The following is a 22,859-nucleotide window of genomic DNA, read 5'->3' as shown; positions in this document are numbered from 1 at the left end:
TAGATATATGCAGGAGTTTAAAATAGCAGGTCCTTGGGGTCCACAATATTGCTGAACAGGTAGATTCAGTTGAAGTGAAACTGTGCTCTTTTTCCAGCACTGTCACGAGCATCATCCCAGACTGGGGAGAAAGTGGGGATTAATTAAGAGGAAGGGAAGGTTGGGATTGTTTTATCTGCCTGTCACAGGGCTGAAGGGAGATGTGTGATGAGAAGATGGGATTCTTTGTGATTCAGGGGATTTTCATTAACTTTAAATGAACTGATGTAACACAAATGTTCGCAAACAACTATAACTTGCTCAGGAGAACACTCGAGCAATACGCAGTAGTTCAGTTTGTTGTGTAGAGTGCAAAAAGAACCGTTGAACCAGCTTTTACATTCAGGTCCTACAAATATATATTAAATATATATATTATGTTATACAACTGAAAATTTGCATTGGTCTCTTCTACTTTTTAAATATAAAAATTGACATTATTTTATCATGGAATATAATTAGGTTTTGAGACTACTTCATACTCATATATGAAGCATCTTTCTTGTTAAAGTGTCTCCAGTTCAGTTAGATTTTCCTATGAAAGTTCACAGGGAAAAATAAATGAAACTTGAGCTTAAAATTAAAAGCGAAACCAAATGAAAACCTAGGTGTTTTCAAAATGATGAGGAAAATCAGAACATTAAATATTTTGCACGCTTGTACCTGTAAGGTACATGAAAGCTAGTTATCTTTGATGAAGATTTTACTAATTACTCTTGATTAGGTGACTGCAAGAGATACACACTGGAGCAATAGAAGGAAAAATAAATCTTGCGTTGCTTTCTGTTCTGTTTAACACTTTTCCTTCAGAAACAATCTGCCAGAAAGAAACACACACTTCATTATGTGATGATTAATGCCCTTTCCAGCATAGTAAGCCTCATGTTTCATTTGACATCATTCTGGTGCCTGCACATCTTCTGCTCCTTTCCAGTGTACGCTGCTGCAGGATTCAGATAGCATTGTGACTTACAGTTGAACAAAGCTTCAGGACTTTGACAAATAACAGGTTACGGAGCATAAATTAAGACTTTTGTTGGTTTTGTTTTAAGATGACTATGTTTTCAAAAGTTGACTAAATGGCCATAGCATTGCCACTGTGCAAAAACATTGTTTTAAGCCTGCAGAATTGCTGAGCGTTGCATACTGAAAATTTCACTGCAATAGCTACTAACCACGTGTATAACAACAGCCTGATCTTATTGCAAGCTGTAGGATATTTTTTGTTAGCTTCAGCAAAAATCAGCTGAATACTCCATAAATATTAAGGCCAAGACTAAAGAAAACAGCATAGAAATACAGAATTAGGATCTCGCCTATCAAATTAATTTTACCAGATAATGAAAAGAACATAAAGCTGACACACACTTGTACATCTGGAAAGTGGTTACATATGCTAGTCTGTAATTTAAAGGTATTTATTTTAATGGCTCTAGGCCTAATTCTACTTCTCTTGAAGTCAGTGGAGAGACTCCTGCTGAGCTCAGGGAGAGCAGAGGTTTTAAATTCACCATGGAAATTTTCAGCAACACTTAAGGAAGCTTCTTCAGTCACAAAGATTAAAGACAAGATCGGTACACGTCACTTCTGTAAGGATCACTTTACATTTACACCCACTCCTGCACCATTTAGGATTCTAATTCAAAAAAATATATGCAACATTTAAAATCATGTCAAGAAATGGTTATTCCTAGCGCTGTTAGAGAAAAGGGCAATGCTGTAGAGAAAGGGGCTGGATGCCAACCTCTGGGAAGATACAGGTGGCCATAAGCGTGGGGCTGCCCTCAGAGGCCACAGCTCCTCTCTGCTGCTCCAGAGGGACAACCCAGCATGGATCATTTCAGACATCACGTGCCATTCCCTGGTCCCACAGCATTATCCGCCACCTTCCTCTCACTACAGCGCTGAAGTTTTAGCATCCAGAATACTCCTGAGCATAGCATGTACAATATTTTCAAGTCTGACAGTTCTGCAACCAAAATATTGATCCGGTGAGGCACTGCCTCCCGATATTTTCAGTCACTGAGTGCTAAATGTTGATGACTGCTTTATTCTCTGGCCAATTACAATTTCCCACGCATAAATAATGAGAGCTCCACAACATCCCATCTAAACTCTATCCGGAAAGCTTTAAGCTACTGGAAAAATCCCCATTTGAGCAGTATTCATCTTCCATAAATCATTTCACAGGAGCAATGACTTCCTCACTGAGAACGCCTTTCAGAGAAAGATCACCTCTACACTTCTTTGGAGAGGGAATATTGAATTTCCCTTTAGAATGACTTTCTAGTAGGAGGTGATAAGACCACAAAATGGATAGCTCCATCAACACACAAGTGCTGGATGGCTCAGTTGTTATCGCTGTCTTTTGCTCATTTTGGAGACTGTTTTCTGCACAAGTAACATACTTAGCAGCTCTGAGATCTTTGAGACTTCATCTAACAGCTCTTCACTCCAGTGCCCTCCAACACCTACTGGTGTCTGTTGTGACCCACCAGCTTTTCACCTTGGTCAAAATGGTTCACTGGGTCTCCAGCACTGAAGTTCTCTGTAGGATCATGCTGCTGTTCTGATTATTCCTCCTTCTTACAATACACAATACCCTTTCTACAAGCACATTAAAAATTGCAAGCAGAATTTTTTAGCCTATGTTTTCAGCCTCTTTGGTCACTGACATTTTAGGAAAGACTATCATGGAGACTGAAGCGAACCTACCAAATCTTAACTTTTCCCAGTCTCTACAATGTGCACAATGACTGAAAAGGAGGCATTAATATTTACAGTCAGGTTCTCTAAAGGATACTTTCCATAATCCTTGAAGGAGACTCTAATAACTCAGATGGGCTGGAGGAGATCCATGAATACCCTCAAAGTGAACTCGAAGTGAACTCTTTATTTTAATTCTTTATGTCAGAGCTAAATCACAATCACTTTCTTGTATCAGTTTTATAGTGGATCGCTGAGCCGTTCAAAGCCTCTGTTCACAAATTGCTTCTCATGAGCAGGATCTGGTCCTTGTCAGAGATTATCCCAGGACCATGACAAGCTTCTTCAAAGAATATATAAAATTTGACCAATGAAAATTGAGACAAGAACGGGCCTTTGCAAATTTTGACACGTATCTCACAGCCACAGCTAACTGGCACAGACAAAATCTGTTATCCTTAAGCGAACCTTTAATACTATTCATATGGACTCCTCTGAGAAAAACAGAAGATTAAAGAGAAAATTATTAAATCTGAAGACTGCATCTTGCAAAGCAAAATGAATTAATACTGTAATTTGACTGACGCTTTCATTTTCAACTATGCAAATGAAGCACGTTGTAAAGTAACTTTGAAAGCATACCACTGACATTACCGTGAGTAGATGTTAGTAGCAAGCAGCTGTGAGAGGACGTGTCTCTATTTACGCGTGTCTTCTACTGCATTGTTGCTTTTGCAGACTGAAGTATCAGTAACTGTAGAGGAGGGCTGGATGCGTCACCACACTGTGTTAATAAAGTATTGAGTTATCAGTAAACCAGAGCTGGGAGGCTGCTGAGGGAAACCAGGACTGTAATACAGACCCCCAAAACGACGAGCACAAGGTCATAGCAGAGTCCTTGGAAGTGGAAGGAACGGGATGACACCAGAGCCCCAGGGCTATAAACAACCCACTAGTGTTCAACTACTGCTTGCTAAAGGAATGCAACTTTAAAACATGCATAAAATTGGGTTTAGGAATAAAAAGAAAATGAAGAATCATCCAACATATGTAAAATACACTATATATAGCAAATTTCACTACAATATGGAATTGGGAACCACTGGAGCATATATTTGTGTTAGTAAACACATTACAATGACCCCAAACAGACTTCAAAGCGAGGAGAAAGAAACCATCAAACTTCACCCTCTTCCTGGCAAAAAGGAGGAAGAAACCACCGATATCAACATCACACTCCCCCCATATGAAAAACTCCTTGTGCTGACAACTTGTAATGACATCTCCCTTTTCTTCTTGGGAGGATCATAACACCAAAAAAGGATCAGACACTAGAAAGCTTACATATATCTATAGCATTATGAAGAATGAGCTCTTATAATTGGACAATTTGGACTATAAGTACCAGTATTATTGTAATTGGCCTAATAATAATTCTTTCAGCGGGCTGTTAGTACTTCAGCTAAACTAACAACAAATTCTTGGCTTTGCACATCAAATGCGTGTGTTTCACCCACGTAACTGCAAAAGGTGTTTGGTGGAGTACCCCAGCCTTGAACACGCGACAGGGATGATGATCAGTACAGCAGGTCCAGCTTTCTGTATTCATGTAACCCAGAGGCAATTCAGAGGAACATTCCCTTACCTCAGTCAGATACGAGCCTTTCAGGAGATAATTTGCCCTTGATTAAGAATCACTAGGAAATTAATAAAAACAATAATTAACTAATAACGTAAAGCTCATTACTGAATGGAAATGTACCCAAATCTCAGTCCACATTCTTAAAGGCTGAAAGCAGTTCCTAAGGAAAACTGACAATATCCATTTTTAACTTTTCTTTCTGATAACAACAGCCAAGAAAGAAATACATCCACTCACGATACAGATTCTGATAAACAGGTGAGCATCGCATGAGGAAGAGAGCACAGAGCACGACCTCCACCACTGAACTCTCAAATCTGAACTGCTATATGCTCAAGCTGTGATGAAAAGACGACAAAGCAGCCCATAAAAAGCTATCTCTCTGACACATAAATAACAGGGGCAATTAACTAGGTGGACCTTCTGTATATCTCAGCAGAAGATAGATTTAAAATGTCTATACTCCACCTGAAGGTATTTCTGGATAAAACATTGCCACAGAAAATGGAAAATAAGAGCAGAAGCTTTATCATCTCAAGGTCAACGTAACTGTATGTTTAGGGCAGTTAAAAAAAAAAAAAAAGTGCCTTACTCTCTTTTCCTATAGCAAACACAAAGAAACAAACAGAAGTACTCTGTGACTAGGAACTACTGGTGAGAGCTGTGAAGCTCTTGCCCACTCTTCTTATAAAGACCAGAAAAAATAACCTTATTCTGAGAACTCCCAGCTCTGCAAACAAACCTCTTAGCATCCTCAAGCACTACACAAGCATTGCTACAGCACTCCACAATTAGTAAGTATTTACAAACCAGATTCTCTACTTTTGCACAAGATTTACACTATTCAGTTGAAATAGGTATCTTTGTTGGTCTTTAATTTGGCAGGAGAACTCTCTGGGTGATCACTGTATTTTTCTGGTTCCGATTCACTTTATTTTATTTTATTTTATTTTATTTTATTTTATTTTATTTTATTTTATTTTATTTTTAATTTTGTCAACTACACAAATCTCCATCTCTCTAGAAAATCTTATGGGCATTTTTAATGAAGAACAGAGGAAAACCTTTCCACAAATTTGGGTTCAAACTTTATATACTTTTCCTACTGATAGCTATAAAAAAATCACAGAAACAAATCATGACATTTCCTTCTATCTTACCAAAAATTTGGCTGTTTTCTCCACAAGTTATCTCCCATGGAAACCTAGATATTTCAGATACCTGCTCTCAGTCTTCACAACATCCCTTAAAGTAGGCTGGTCTTACAATGTTACTTCTGCCTCAAGGTTCCCACAGTACTGCTCCAAGATTTCTTAGCAGTATGCTATAGTGCCCTCTGGGCTGGGATAGGAAAAAAAATGAATCTGTAAGACACTTGTTTTTCACTGCCACATGGTCTTTTTTTTTCCCTTCTTTTTTTTTTTCTTTTTTTTCTTCTTTTTTTTCTTCTTTTTTTTTTTTTTCTTTTTTCCCCAAAATTGCCACAGATGATACTTAGGAAAGGTTAGAAGAACACATTTTACAACTTTACACAAGCATCACGTTTTTCCCTCTGCACATCATGGATATATTCTTGGAATTCTCTCTCTTAATGGCATCCAAGTGACTCATTCTTTATGAAAGTCTTGAATCCGTTCATCAAATTATCAACCCCAAAACCTGTTTCTTGCCTGCTTGTGTACGATGCAACTACATAGTCACAGAAAGACTCAGAAAGGCTTACAAAATTTCTAAAGTTCCAGAGCTTAGAAAGTTTCTGAACAAAACTCATACCCCTTACACAAATATACGCACATTAAAATGTCTTCTAGTTAGAGTAAAAAGTGCAATTCAGCAGAGAATAGCATTATTTCTATTATGCAGTACCTAAGCCGAAAGACCTACTGTCCTTACCAGCGTGCCGCACAAGTAGGCTACATCAGCAAATGAATGCATGGTACACCGGGTGGCGAGCACATTTGCAATTAGAAGAAAGCATGGCCAAATAGGCTTCTAACAAAGACAATCAGGAGACCCATACACCATTTCTGGCTCTGAACTCAGATTCATTGTACGGCCCCAGTTGCAAAACAAAATAGCCCGTCCTTCAAACTCTGCCTGTAAAATCGAGTTAGCGTGAAGCAGCTGCCATGAAAAACATTGCACGGTACCAATACTTGATCTGATTTCCGATTTGAGAATATTTAGAAGGGGCTGCAATCCGCATGACCTATTTCATGTTGTTTTGTCTTATTACCGAAGCACAGAAATTAGCAAAATCAGAGATCGTTGCTAACATGAGGCAGGAGAATGGTTCACAGTTTCGTCATTCAAAACATTTCTTCAGATGGAGCAGCAAAGATGGGACTTTTCAGGACCATTTGCCTTTTCACCGTTCTGCAAAGGCAGCACCAGGGCTCAGTTTGTACACCAAAACCCGCACCCAGACTCAGTAGGACCTTCCCGAATTTTGAGGAATCGGATCCCTGGGTAAGCTGCTAGCTTGAGACTAAAGCTCTTTCTTGATCACACTGCCCAAATTAGAACAATTTGTATTAACAGAAATAATTTGCTAAAAGATCACTGACGATGGAACTAAAGTAATAGCTACTTAGTTTTAAAAAATTGGTTGTAACAGTTATATACTGTTTTCTATTCTCACAAAATGTTACTAACATATAGCACCTTACAGCACAGGGATAAATTGAATTGAATGCCTTGAACTAACATTTTATGCTGGCGCTTCACCACTTTTTTTCTCTAAAAATTAAGAAGGGTAATGAGATCCTGTGTGAAAAATTCTATACAACTGTCTTTGCAGAAGAAAACCAGCTTTTATACTGACAGCCTTCCAAAATGTATACTGACAATTGCATCGAAAAAAGAGCACTAAATACAAAATGTAAGGAACGCTTAAGTAATTTTACATCATTTTAGTACCTGTTGCATTAAAATATCAGTATTTTGCAGCAGTAAAACTTCAGGCTCTGACACACTTTTGTTCAATGGGCAAAAGTCATTGAAGTGTTGGAAGAAAATCACTGAACACCCACGTTTGGATGCTTGGCATCATGCCAGAAATCCAGAGCCTTCCCTGAGACACTGCGTACACACAGCTGCACCTAAGGCAAGCACAAGGTGGGTCTACCCATCAAATGCATGCACATATAAGCAACGAAAGCCTTCTCATGACTGAAACCAGATCTAGTGTTTTCCAAAAGGTGATGAAGAGTTCTGATACGCGTATACATAGCAGTCTCACACCCTTAAAAGCAGATACATTAGCACAGCTTAGACTCGCGTTCTTTCTTTAGCAGATGTTGTGGAACAAATCTCAGGTGCCTACAAAGAGTACACGCCACTCTGGTGCTGCAAACTCTCACTTCTGCCTGGGGCAGTATCACTAACAATAAATCATTCTGTTTGAAATTTCTACTGCCCCTCAAGACACCAGCTGGCGTCCTGTACGCAACACATCTGCAATCTGCATCCAGATTTCTGCTTAGTGCCAAAGAAAGCATTGCCTCTCCCACCACTTCCACTCTGGAGGCATTCTCCAGCCGCTGATGTGTTATGGAAGAGCTTAACTCTATCCACCAGTAGCAAATAAATAGCCAATGGGATGGAAAATTTAGGAAAGACTAAGTCGTGTTACTTTTAATGGCCATTCACATTTAAGTTAGTTGATCCTTCCTCTTGTACAGCTCCTCAACTATTACTGGTCTTTTGTAATGGCTGACTGAATGGGGTTTATAGCGGAAATGTCTTTCATTTTCTCATTCTTAATCCTGAAGGTAATGGGAGAACCTGGGGCAACAATCACATTTTCTAAGAACTGGTCTTTCCGTTCCCTGCTTTCTGGGGAGACAGGGTTGGCAGCTTGGTTTTCCAGGCTCAGTCCCACTGGAACATGAAAGTTAAACTGTAATTATTTCTGATTTTGATAGTTTTACCTTTCACTCTTAAAGATTCTGGACATAGTGAAACTGTTAATTACATCATCTTAACAGAGATGATTATACTTCAGAGTCAACAACTTGAAGAGGAACCCTTTAGTTGCCTCTCCCAGTTGCGGTGTGTTCCCCATATTATTGCAACTTCACCATCTTCCAGGTCAGAGGGAGAAATACTTTTAAAATTTAGATTCTAGAGCATGTCAGAGTAGTCATCAGAAAAAACCCACCATACCAAAACTCATCGAACTCTCCCAAATAATATTGTGCTATTGCACTTTCAGCAAGTGGAAGCAAAAGCATTGCCTTTAACTGGCGTTCTCTTCAATATGATCTGATTAGCACCAGGGTAATCGCACCATTCAGCTGCTGCCATGTAACCCAAATATAGAAACCAATGATTTCTGGTGACTGAAGTATTTAAATAGTAGTATCTTTCCTTATTCAAACTCTATTTTTCCAATGGCAATGAATTCTACAGTGTAACAATTGCTTTTTATCCTTTTCCAGGTGCTGGGGTTGAGGAGTACACCCGAACCACGTCTTTCATCAATGAAACACAACTGCCCTTGACTTAGACGGCGGCAGCTGTCTGATGGCGCACACCAATTACACCAAACGGTGAGGATGGGAAGAGAAGAAGCCACTATCATCAGCTGAAGCTGCAGGGAGGATTAATGTAACAGAATCTAATTACCTGCCTGGATTTTGGCCAGTGCACGAGTGAGTTACCACCCTCGCTCCTAAGAAGGCAGCCTGGGAACTTTAATTATCGCGGTGGTCAAGGTCTCGGTTTTATATCTCGAAGGCAGCAACTCTGGCAACACAATTATATTGCTCCAATACCGACTCAAAGGAAAAAGTGCCACCCGTTGAAGTACCATCATGTCCTGTAGCACATAAATGTTAATTAGCGGTCTTTTTTTAGAAATTATGAGATGCTCTAGTCCTGCACAGTGTGAGATTTGATGAGATGAGAGCGCTGGGTGGTATACCTAATAAATCAGTTTACTGTACAACCTCATTTCTTTAATGAAGAGCAAATACCTGAGCCTTAGTAAAGCAAGAGCCCCAGGCGTACACTTGCAAAACAAAATGCTGGATTTAATTTTTTTTGCGTTCTCTCCGAAACAGGGAGCACTGACCTACCGTAGTCATTAGAGAACGCTGTCCTGTCAGGGGGCAACGCTAAGCGTAAACTTTGATGTCAGAATTAAAAAACACAGAAGAGATGAGTGGCAAGGCCATTATGGGAGAATAACCAGTAGATGTATAGTTTTCATAAGGGAATAACTTTTAAATGCTGACAAGAGCTGTCAAGGTGTCAGGCCAGGAGAAGAGCCAACACAATTAACATATAGTAGGCTTCAATCTACTGGGAGGGAAAAAAGCAGGATTTATTTTGGACAATTACAAGTTAATAAATGGAAGTGTCAGTTCCTCTGTAGAGCACCCATTAAAGCATACTGAAGGCCAAAACCTCTTACAGTTTCTGTCATGGTAGGCAACACACTACCATTATTTTATACTTCAAGCAATTTTATTGTCAATGACAGCAGTTACAAATGTACAAGAAAATATTTTTCTTAGCAGCATACCAGGCAGTTTACTTTGCACAAATCATCTGTGCTCCCAGAAGTGACTAGTATTTTAGATTTTTATTATGAGCACTGTGTATTTTTTAATTTTTTTTTTTAAATTTTCGAAAGTGCGCACGGAAGAACAAGTGCTTGAAGTGAATTGCTCAGGAGGGTGAGCCATACCACTTCTTTACGTTCTCCACTACGCACAATCCCTGCCCGGGGTGTGACAGGCACCTATCCAGGGCACTTGTCACTGCAGAGAGCAGAGCAGGCTCCTGCATGCCTGTGGCCGCTTCCTGTGGGAAGATGAGCTCTCCCTTCAATAGGTGCAAGGGCAGGCAGGGCATCGCTCCCTCCCCGACCTCACCTGCCGCCCTCGTTTCCCTTGCTCCGACTCCCCATTAAACTCAGGCTTTGCACAGCGCGCAGAGCCATTAACTTGCTTGTGTGAGGCTCATCCCAAGAGTTAACCGAGATCAGAAACCTGCTTCTGCTTTTCTTTCCTTCGGCTTAAAAAAGAAAAAAAACAAACCAAAACAAGAAAAACTGGGTTTGCTTCACCTGCAGAATCGCTCGCCCTCTGCAGTGGACCAAGAAAAGATATGTTCACTACTTGAACCTGTTATTCTCAGTTGCCTGCCTACAAGAAATTACAGCTGAAATATCTCCAATTCAGACGGCAACTTGAGGGATTTCCAAAGGAGTCCATCCTCTCCATGCATACCCATATAGGAAGGCACAGAAGCCCCTTGGTAGCGGTGAATCTCCATTGTACGAGGAGCAGCTAGTGAAGCTGTACTCAAATGGGGACATAAACCTGGAATTTTACACTGTTCTTACGCCGAGGGAATAAAAAGCTTTCAAACCCAGCACTTTTAAATACACTATTGCTTAAGAAAAATGATATGACATTATTTTTGCCTTGTTGATCTTCCTGTTAATCAAGGCAGAGAGATGAGTCATTAGCTATTCTAGCTTCCCTTTGTTCATAGCCAGGCAGGTGTGCAGAGCCAAAGCAAGATACCCGAACATGCTTGAAAAGAAAATCCGCTTCCCGCAGAGACATTTGGAAAAGACTAGCTATCATTTAAGACATTATCTACTGTTATGTAAGTAAAGTAACCCCTCCCCACCTCATCATCATAAGTGAGGTTATTCAACACCTACCATTTTAAGGCTACCCAGCTCTCACCATTGCAAATCCTATTGTTCAGCTGTTATGACAGCTTTGCTTGGACAGCCCCGCCTCCTCACTCTGATTTTTTTTGAGTTAAGAAAAAAATGAAAAAGGATCCTAAAATAGGCTTGAGTATAGCATATGCCTTGCAGGAATTTTGGCATGGGGTGGATGGACATCTGCTTCAGGCCTGACCTACTTCTAAGCATCTGAATACAAAAATCTCCTTGCAAACATTCCCTGTATTTTTTTTAGCTGTTAATCCCCCAGTGATTTTTCACCTGCCCCCCAGAAACCTTCTTTGCTCTTTGAGATCCGAGTGGAAGTCAGTTATATTGGGTCTGGCCATTTGAAGGTGTTGGCAATGTTGGTCACTAAGGAGTAACTCAGACTAGAGTTTCCACTCTGCAGAGCAAACACTAAGTGCTCAATGAAGAGGTTACAGCCTTTGCAGGCAAAGCAGTTGTGAGACAGCTTAGGAGTCAAACATGTTCTTATTCAGTGAGCATATAACACTCACGGGTAGACTATAATTTACTTTAGATGGTATTTTTAATATATTTTTCATTATACAATACATAACTTTTAACCAACCTTATATAGTAGGCTGATGCCAGGAAAAGATACTACTTGGGGTATTCCTTAGAAATGCAAATCAAGTAACTATGGGCAGAAATGAGGGAAGAAAATGAAGTAATCCACATCGATAGCATGTGTCATACTCATATCCAAACAAAGGAAAAAAGAAAGATTCATTAAGCGAGAAATGAGTCTCGAGATGGCATAGAAGAAAAGTCTCCTGCTGGTGCAGAGAAGTGGGATTGCAAAGAGGGACGAGACAGGAGAGGTGGCAGCAGCCTCTGTCTCACAAAACAGAAGAAAAAGAGAACCATTCATGTTAGCTTAACGCTTGCTTAGCAAGAGGGAGAGAAAACAACTAAGGATGAGTTTTATAAGCATAATTTTAATGCTTCATTCACTTATTTTACTTTTCTCTAATTTGTGCCACTTGCGAGTTCATTTTCAAATCAATATTGCCTTCCATTTTTTATCAGACGTAGTGACAGCAATGTCTCATACCACGCCTGTTGTGCATGAGACAAAGACTACTGATAACCTTAAGCATCCTTAAACAAGTGCCCTGCTCTTGCAATGCTCACTGTAACCAGTGTGCCTCCACGAAAGCCCCCTTTGGCCAGGGGGACAAGTTACTTTTCTTGCAGCCAGGAGAGGGACAAAAATAATAGTACGGAAGATGCACAGAGGTGAGGAGGAGAAGACCTGATCCTTAAGAGTGTCTGCGATAATGATCGCTAACCTCTGCCCTCACCATTCTCTTCCATGCTATCGCTGTGAGGCTCTTGCTTTGTTTCTAGCTCTCATTACAAGCAATTTGTAGGCAGATATATCTCTCTGTAGTTATACATCATGTAACACAATGAGCTGCTGTACCAGATGTGAACATACAGATGCCAGTGCAAGCAAGCACTTAATAGCTGTACAAAAATACACAAAAAAGGTGGTTAAAAATAAATAAATAAATAAATAAACATCAGCATTAAAGAAGGTGGAGGTTTTCATTTAATAGATCTCTCTACTTTTCTTGAATTTCAGTGCTAGAAAAGGGAAGGTGGGTTACAGGTGCAGAGCTAACTCTGTGTTCCCTCTTGGTATCATTAGGTATATCAAGACTGCATATCAAGACAGCAGCAGTAAGTCATATCACAGAAGCCAGACATTTAAAAGTTGTGACATTACTCATGAATGAACTTGAAGTAATATTCTTTATATTACAGTATACCATGGGTCTCTTGTTGGTTCTAATTTAGGAAAAGATGCAACATGCAACAGATAATTCAAGGAAAGAGAATGATGCCTGCAAAAGGGAGGCACAGTCACATAGACTGCTTGTATTAATATTGTCTTCTGCAGACCAAACGTCTTAAAAAAAATAAATCATTCAACCAAAAGACATCAACACTTTCAATCGTTTGATGTTGAACTACTACTCTTCTGCCACATGTGGACACTTTGGAAGAAATTGACAGGTTCTTTACAAAATAATTCAGATTTGTCACAAGGATGTTTGTCATGAACGCACACAGGTGAAAGCCCAGTGAGAAACTACGAGGTATTACTGGAACTACTGTGTACGGTATCCTTGAGATGAAGGAAAAGGCTCAGCTGAATCCAAAATACAAACAGGACTGAAGGCAAAGGCTCACTTCTAGCTTTCCTCTCCACTGACTCTTGAAATCATCTTAAACGAGGGCTACTGTCCGTCTGCTAACAGAGGTCAAAACAGACTGCTTTCATGCTCACTTAATGTCCTTTCAAATGTTCACAGAGTCCTTACTGAAGTCTTTCTTATTTTATTCATTTGCAGTGTGAGGGTGGGAAAGTTTAAATTAGGGAGTCACTCAGACTTTTGCTGGACAGCTGTAGTTGCAGCACTAACAAAAACAAACCGAAACAAAAGCCAACCAGCTAACCACGGCAGCTCAAACACAAAAACCAACCACAAACACAGAAGAGGCTCTACAGCTAAATTGTTCCAAGACTGCATCAACTGCACGTGGAAAAAAGAAGAAAAACCCAAGTTCATATTTTAGACTTTGCTGAACGCTCCTTGAGTGGTTCAGGAACTTGAAGACATTTCTGTATAAGCTGCTGTAGCCAAAAAGATAGGCCTGTAACAAAGGCCTACTTGTATTATATGTGATAAGAAAGTATTCATTGTTACTTTAGGTAGAAGGCTAACAATTCTTAGTATGAGCACCCGCTACAGATCATGATAAAAAGGAGGAGCTACAAGATACTTCAAGGCCCTTACATACGTACTTTTCAGAAAGGGAGGATGCTAATTGCCTCCAGCAGCAACCTTATATTCCTGAGGCATATAGCGAACAACTACCAACACCAAAGTACTGAGAAACTAGGGGAAAGGTAATTTGGGCCAGGGTCCCCACGCCCACCAACCCATAAGCTCCCTACCCAAATTATACCACCTACTCAAAAGATAGAGGCGGAGAAAGGAACTGAGCATGCCTTCTAGTTTGCATACTAGGCAAAGAAAGATGAACCAATTATTGTAACAGGGAGTGCACCACTTTGTAATCTTTGTAACATTCGTGTATAAATATGACAAGAGAACCAGCATTAGGTGTGCCTGATTAGAGGAACTATCCTCCTGACATCCAGCGCTGCAATAAAAGGAAATGCCTGCTGCTTAATGCTAAATTGGTGTTAAGGAGTTTTCTTTTATTCCCGAATTACGGTGACACTGCTACTGAGCTGCAATTAAAATATGCAGAACAACAGTAACTATTATTTCTAGAGCAGCATTAGTCTGCCTGAAGAAACCACAGTGCTGGTCATCTGCTCAAGGCAGACAACCTTTCCTTAGATGTACGGTGGGTTAACCCCTGGCTCTGTAGAGGTCCCAACACCCTCCTGCACGCAGCGTACAGACTGAGCAGGAACCATCACTTGAGGGAAACCTGCTATCACTTCCATACACTTTGTCTCGTCACATCTCTTCACAAAAGCCAACGCTGATTGCAACGCTATGTATCGTCAACTGGTCAGAACTACCACTAAAAAAAGGAACAAGCTTTTTCTGAAATGAATGAAGGATTGATTTTGCATGGATCAGCAAAGGCTGCGATAATTACCCTAAGATTTACTGTGGCTTGTACTGAAAAGGTTGCGCAGTTCTTTCCGATAAAGAATGAACTCTTACATGTAAACCAGCATGCACAAACTGTAGGGCATAAAATATAATTCTAGCAAAGCTCCTAAGGGAAAAAAAACAACATCCTGAAACTTTTTTTTTGGTAGCAAATAGGAAACTATAAGGTGGGTTTTGCAGCATCAGGCACGGAGTACTAACCATTCACGTGCACCACTTAATTGTTTTAGCAAATTAAATCATGTTAATGTCATAAAAAATGATTCACCTTGAGACGTCAGAATTTAATATATTAGTAGCAACATATTAGTTTCTCCTTCACTTAAGAAAATTTAAAACTTCGCTGTAAATACCGTTTTTCTCTATGATCACTGACAGCCTAAACTTACACTTAATCTATATTCTACTTGATTACTTTCAGGACAGCAATGGGAATGCATTGGGAATTTCTGCAAATTACAGAAAAGGTATTCTGTTGATTGGTTTGAACTTTGCAGCCATAATAATGCTTAAATTAACTTTGGGAGATTAATTCTCTTAAAGAACAAGTAAAAATTAAAAATACTAGTTTTTCTTCCAGATAATTGCTTAGCTGATCTATACACTAATGCAACAAAGCAAGTGATAGGTAAACTATCATCTGATCTCCAAGTTTGTATAACACAAGTTTTTAATCATTTCTCCCCATCAAAACACTGTATGCCAAAAGATGCATGATGTCTCGGGACTCATGTACTAGAGCACTATATTATTTCCTATCTTCAAATCCTACTTATTGTGTCCATTCTTATCTTAGTGTTGAATGGAATAAAGTATTTTCTTTTGCAACAGTGTTGGCCAAACAGTAGAAACCTGATAAATGCTGATACGGTAAAGCGAAGTTTAAAATTAGCCTCCAGTTCAGCTAAGTTACATGTAGAAAATTTCACAAACTGATTTAAAAAGACAAAGCTGGACTGAAATTTGTAAGTATGGTGTAAGTATGGTTTTAAATAAAAGAACGAACCACACAAGAGTAGAAATGCATGCCAGGGAGAAAAACATGCAGGATATATGGAGTAAACCATGTTTCCTCTCGTCCCTTATTCCTCCATCCCTCGTTGCGTTGGCATTGTATTCTCCCCCCCGTGAAGTACCTCAATCAATCTAGATTTGGAAAATAATACTAAATGAGCAATGGGTGGTTGAATTAAACTTGTAATGGTTTTGCATGGAAATATAACATTAGTGATTTATGAGGTTATCAGACTGATCTGGATATTGCAAAGGACAGAAAGGAGAAGGCTGCAAGAATTCAAAGCAGAAAAAAAATTAAAGAACTGAGGATAAATACCAAGTTTCTAAACTGAGGAAGGCATCCAGCTGGGTAAGGCTACTTCTGTGTTAAAGAACGGGCTCCTCATGGAATCAGAAGCACCAGTGCACGGGGTTAATATTAGCGGCAGGCTATTAGTGGGACAGATAGGATATATACTTCTTTACTGTAATTATGTTTGCTCTAAAAACACTTTTTCAGAAAAAAATAAGTCAATTAGTTAATTATTACAGAACAGAATTTCCCAAACATGAAAACCAGAAAGTGTTATGCAGTATCCTTTCTGTTATAATTACTAAGGCAGGAACGTAGTGATATGTCTTTTTTTTGGTAATGAGGAAACAGAATGTTAGTTGGCAAGAAAATTGGATTTTGCAGTATTAATATTTTACCCAAGAATATCCTCATCTAACCCGTCAGTACAAGTTTTGAGCTAAAGAGTGACTAAATACTCTGTTACACTGATACCAATCAAGAAGCCAATTTCTGGGATTAAATTTTATAGGTAAAATAAAAAACGGGAAGGAAAATAGATAATTTTTTCTTTCATCCAGGAAACTGTGTGTGCATTTTCTCCCTAAATATACTGAAATATTCATAAACAACAGAACTATTTAATTTTAAAATACATTCTGTAAAGCAGAACAAAGACTACCATTTGCAGACGCGCTGCTAACAGACCAGCAACACGCTTTCCAAGCGGCTCTGTGCCCTAATGCAACTGGACTGCACTTCCCCTTTTCCTGAAGCCTTCCAGTTCCTGCTAAGTATCTCCCCGCGCTTCACACTGTCTACACCAAAACCTACCCCAAACATCCTTAGCGTGCAGGGGAGCAGAGATCCTCATCCTGTTTCCCTCCTCCTCCGCGGCCCAGTGTGGTCCTGTTATATTGGCAGCTCTGCCTTTCTCTTCAGAGCAACAGCAGCAGCTTTGTTGTTGTTTTGTAAAGGAGTTGAGAAAGGAAGCACCATATCTATTGCAATACTCTGCTCCACTGCTACCAGCAGTGCTGAGCTATAATTAATAGGCCTGGTGATGAGGCTTATTAGCATTACTGTCAGTGTAAGTGCTTCAAGCTTCAAAGGAAGCTTTTTACTAAAAACCAACCAAACAAACCCCAGTTCAACTACAAAAGACTATTAAATAATGCAATATTCATGGAAAAGAAATTGAAATACAGTGATAGAGCTGTATGTGCTTGGAAGAGAAGGGGGTCATTTCAAATATTTACAAATTTACATATGTATATGAACACACGCACCTGAACATTTGGTTGGTGTTTCCTTAATATTTAAAAAGGCTACAAAGATGACTATCTTTTCCTGAGGAAAAAAAGAAATATAGGAAGAGATGCAAAGTTTTAATGACAGTAAAACAGGGCTACACAAGATTGATTCAATCAAAAATGTTTAAATCCTCAGCTATGCTTGCTTGACATTCAGGAAAGTTAAGACTGCCTGCCCATAAGAATACACCGAGATGTTGCTCTATTCTAATGTGAGAAACAAGCTGGAGTAAAGGAAGGAATATAAAATTTCTACATTCCAGAAAGTTCAGCTGCAAGAATCTTATCTGATATTGAAAGTGCTAAGTCACTAGGCTACAAAGAAGAGAGAAACAAGAAAAAGAAATACTGAAATATATTGCAAAGAATTATTTTCACTTGCAAGGAATGGAAAAAGATGATGGTGCAAGTGCTTCCCATGGCGGTTTCCCATAAGCTCTCCCCAACGGCACGCTCCGGGCTCACATTTTCCTCACCAGGGCATGAAGCAGCTGGCATCGCAACTGCCTTCCTGCTGCCTCCCCCTGCAGAAATTCAGCACAAAAGACGCCGTGGGTTTGGCACCGACACATCCATATGGGCGTTTTTCTGATCCAAGACCAGCCTAGGTGATGGCTTGAAGAAGCGATTTATTTTATTGCTCTCAGAGATTTTCACAGCCATAAACTCTCACCGTGGCCTTCTTGTTGATTTTTTTCATCTTAAACATCCCTCTTGGCTGGGCTCAGTGCGCAGCAAGGTCCAGCAAAATGCAATGCCATTTCAGGCAGCATGGAGCTTAAAAAAGGGGCTTGTAGGAAAGCTGGAGAGGGACTTTTTAGTAGGGCCTGGTGCAACAGGACAAGGGGTAACGGTTTTAAACTAAAAGAGGGTAGATTCAGACTAGATATAAGGAAGAAATTTTTTGTGATGAGAGTGGTGAAACACTGGCACAGGTTGCCCAAAGAGGTGGTAGATGCCCCATGCCTGGAAGCATTCGAGATCAGGCTGGACGGGGCTCTGAGCAACCCAATCATGTTGAAGATGTCCCTGGTCATTGCAGGGGGGGTTGGACTAGGTGACCTTTAAAGGTCCCTTCCAACCCAAACCATTCTGTGAGCTGTAGCAGGGCTGCCGAATGGCAGCTGAGAGCAACCTGCCTTGGGCTCTGCCTCCATGTCTCAGCAAGCAGAGCCTGGCACATGTCACAAAACGAGTGCTGTCTTGTTCTGCATCGCTCCTTGTGATCCCCTTCACTGTTACTCTATCAAATAACGAATTCCAGCTTATCCGCAGGAAGGGCTATAGTTAAAATTTGAGAAACAGAAGTATTAATATTCTTATTTTATGAAATCCCTTACCGGTGAACATCCTCAAAACTATGACCCACTGCAGTGCACCCTCTGCAGGCACCAACCAAGTGGAAGAGATGTGATCTTGTCTTTTTAAGAGGGAATAACTCTACAATGAGTTGTTTTTTCAAAAAAAAAAGCTGTGACAATGACTACAAGGATTCACTGCTTTGTTTTTAAATTGCAGAGTCAAACAACTGATAACATGCACTTATTGCTGCCGAGTATGCTGGCATCCTCAAATGTGCTATACTGCTCTTACTTTATACCTTATATGCTTCATACCTCATAGGAGGTATAGCGTTAGTAAAATTACAGGGGGTTTTATTGTTGTTATGCCTAACCACACCCTTCCACTTCCAAATTTCTTTTTCTTCATGCATATTCCATGAAATATTTATTCAAACACAAAGATGACCAAAGTTTGGACTTCTGCTTGGCCACAGATTGATATTCTCTAGCTTATTTGGCATTGATCTCTAAAAACATGCAAAGAAGAAAAACATGTAAGGAGAGGAGAAAAATGTAGACAGGAGAAATCTGTGTCTGGAATAGGGAAAGGAAACAACTACTAAATTAGCCTTCCTGCATAATTTGTGTGTTATTACCTCCATACAATTTTAAATACATTTTTAGAGCAGGGAGATCATTTTCATCCAGGGAGAGACGGTTTGAAAAATGACCTCTGATTCTGCGGGGAAAAAATCCTACTTATAATTTATTTAATTGATTGTATTTGCATATCTAGATGCAAATACATTAGGGCTATTAATTTTATTTTTCATCACAGCTTTTTTTGTTGTTGTTGTTGTTTGATATTTGGAAGAGCTCTCCTGGGAGAGGAAACAGCACCAGGCTCGGGTATGCTGCCGTGATATTAGGCAATTAATCAGAAGTTCTGAGATGGAGACGAAGACTTTCAAATACAGGAATAAAACCTCTTTGCTCTTGTAGCAACTAAAGTCCCTTGAGGAATGACTGATATAGGGAACCTAGCTGTGTGATCCAGCCTTCTTCACTGACAAGACAACACAGCTCACGGACTCTGAACGGCTATGAGACGAGGGTCATTCAGAGCCTTAGACTTAATGCTCAGCTGCATTTATCAAAACTGCAGCATTGTGAGGAACACAGGCAGGATTTTTTTCACCCTGCATGAATACAGCACTTCAGAGAGCTCCTCATGCGCTTCCTAATACTGAAGAAATGCTGCATAAAATCATACAGATGTTTTTAAAGTCCTGGCGTGGGTCTCAAAAGCTCCATTGTGTAATTTTAGACCATCATCACCAAATAGCAATTCTCTCATTACTATATTAAATTCTGCCTTAGTTACATTTCTCTCCGTATTGAGCCCAGAAGAGTTTTGTTTTTAGACACCTGCTTTTTTTTTTTTTTTTTTTTTTTTTTGGTCTAGGCTTTCAAAGCAGACAAAAGAGTTCATTTTTCTCCATTACCACTGACTGCTTGCAAGTTACTTTTTCCAGGAGTATTTCATAAAGGCTACAGATATTAGTCTTCAAACCATACTGCCAAAGGTAAGAACAAGAAAACACTAATAGAGGCTAGTGGAGATCCTGAGGCACCGGTCTGAACTCCTTCAGGTCCTAGGAAATAAAATTAGTTCTGCCTTATCCCTATCCTTTCTTTCTGGATCAGTCAGAAGGACCTCATACTATCTCAGAGCAGATATTCAGAAGCTATAAGATGCAATAAATCAAAACACAACCAATCCCCAACAGTACAGGGCCCCCCATCCAATGGAGGATAAAAGTCACATAAAATCTTATATTTTAATCCTGTAAATTTTCTGTGCTAGCAACCTCTGAATCAATGGAGAGTAAAAAATAAAATCTTCTACAATGAAATTGAGGTACAGAAGCTGTTATGAATATTTTTTTCTGATAAACCAGCCAGGGCTGAGATGGTATGATAACAGAGGGCTCAATTAGGATTAAATATGGCTTTTCAGAACAGCTGGGATGAATTCAGGTTTAGGCGGAGGTTTCATCCATTTGATCACATAGAAACCAGTGTCAGGTGCTGGAATTACAGAAACCCAACTGGCTGCATATGCTTTCATCTATTCTTGGATCATGGGAAACTTTTTCTAGTAAGTGCTTCCCCTTACCTATCCATTATTAGCAGAAAGGCATGATTGAAGGGAGAAAAATAGTAAGCAAAATCCAAAGACAGATTATATATTCTTCTCACCTCTACTGAACTGCTGGAAAACTTCTGCCACTGAAGTACAAAGTTTCAAGACAAAATCAGAGTGTTCAACAGTAGCACCTGCAAATGGCTCTAGCACACTTAGTAAAACGAGGTTACTGAAAAAAAAGCATGTGGTATGAAGTTCCTTGAAAACTGAGTAAATCTGAGTGAGCCTGCAGTGCAGCATATGCTGCCTGCTCCCTTTTTCACCTGAAATACAGGAAGAGGAATGGTTTCTGACCCCAGCCAGGGTCAACTCACCACATAACACCAGTAGAAACCACCACAAAAAGCACTCCAGAAGAGTTTGTTTTAATCTCAGGAATCAATAGTTTTATTTGGCAGTAATATTACAGAAAATTATCACTTCACCCAAACAAGCATCCTTACCATTTTTTCTACTGGAAAACTAGAACCTTTTGATTGATTTCCTACCAGGGAGATTAGAGTTGTGGACGTCTTACAGAGGCAGAGGATGGCTTCCTGTGTTTCACCAAACACATCCACGAAGCCACATGCAAACACCAACACACAGCATCCCTACACAAAAAATGGAGAGGTAGGATCTGCCGTGCTCTGTCAGGTGCTGGTGCAGTGCCCAGCATCTCTTGTGTAAAGCTGTCAGAACACAAGAGTAACTATGTGAACCACTGGAAACAAGTTCCTGTTCAGTCTCACGCCAGACCTCAATTTCAGAATCATTTTTTCATCAATAGTGAATAGAGGAACGAATACTGCAACCTTCAGGTTCTCATTATTTCAAAGTGCTTCAGAGCACTTAAAAAACAATAAATAAAAATCCTAAGAGAGTTCAAGTGGGAAAGACTCTGCCCATCAGTTCTTTTTTCCTGACTTCCATCAATGAGGTGTCACTGAGTGAACATGACGCCTGAAGAATCAATTCCAGCTGTATTTTAACTAAAAATATTTGCAACTCCTAATAAATATCTCTAGGATGCAATGAAGCTACCTGCTAATTTCTTATCTAATATCTTTCCCTCCAGTTTCTCACAGATTGCTATTGCTGCTGAGGTCCACATCTCCATAGTTCTCAAAACCAAATCTAACGCTCACACTGACAGTGTAAATTATGGGCTAAATAAAAATACCAGTGAGAGAGAGAGAGGAAAGTGTTTCAGGGAGAAGTGCTGAAGGAAAGAAAAGCAACTCATCTGCGTTCACCCTGAGCAGAATTATGGGACAGAGGGAGATTCAATTAGAACGAAAAGCAATCCATCCAAATTTACAACCATATGATTTCACCAGATTAAAAAAATAAAAAGATACAGAATAATTACCAGCTAAATTGACTAAGTAGAAATTTCCTGTACGGTTATTACATATCTTTACATTATCATTACATATCTCTTCAGTGGAGTCAAGATGCATTGTATTTTCCCCTGAATTACATAGTCCTGACCCCTCTGGAGACCAGGATGTTGCACTGGGATGTATTGCCTCACTTGTGATGTGGAAGCACTGCTTTTATATTACCAAAGCAGGACAACAACTTGGAGGAGCAGTGATAAAATGTGGTGGTAAAAATGTAAATACCAGTGTTTTAAAGCTAACATATACCTTATTATGAGCTGAGCCAGAAACTTTTCATCACCACAGTTTTTTTCTTTTTTTATCTTCATTGCATTTCAGTAAAATCATAGCCCAGTTCAGAACGTACCAAAGAGTGTGTCAAGTTTCATACATCTCTTGCAACATATGCTTCCCAGTTATCTCTTAGGCATATCACAGTATTTGTATATATGCAAAATTCAACAGATAACAAGGAAACTGTACATTTACACTTTTAATCATATTTGCCATCATTCCCTGTCTCTCTCCACAATTTAAGTGTTCACATTTCACTTTCTCTCCATCTCAGAATTTTTGACTGTAAAATCTTCACGTTAAGATCTGTTTCTAAGAAAACTGTGTATTTTGCTTCC

At 39.6% G+C, this 22,859-nt stretch overlaps 1 protein-coding gene across 6 annotated transcripts in view; it reads right to left on the bottom strand.

The window, feature by feature from the left end:
* ZNF804A (zinc finger protein 804A) overlaps window positions 1-22,859 on the bottom strand; it is a 246,504-nt gene that overhangs the window by 12,905 nt on the left and 210,740 nt on the right. The gene's annotated exons all lie outside the window — the stretch shown is intronic.

Source organism: Balearica regulorum, chromosome 6 (assembly GCF_011004875.1).
Source record: "Balearica regulorum gibbericeps isolate bBalReg1 chromosome 6, bBalReg1.pri, whole genome shotgun sequence".
NCBI lineage: Eukaryota > Metazoa > Chordata > Aves > Gruiformes > Gruidae > Balearica > Balearica regulorum.
Note: the sequence above shows the minus strand (reverse complement) of the source record. Positions and strands in the feature narration are given on the sequence as shown.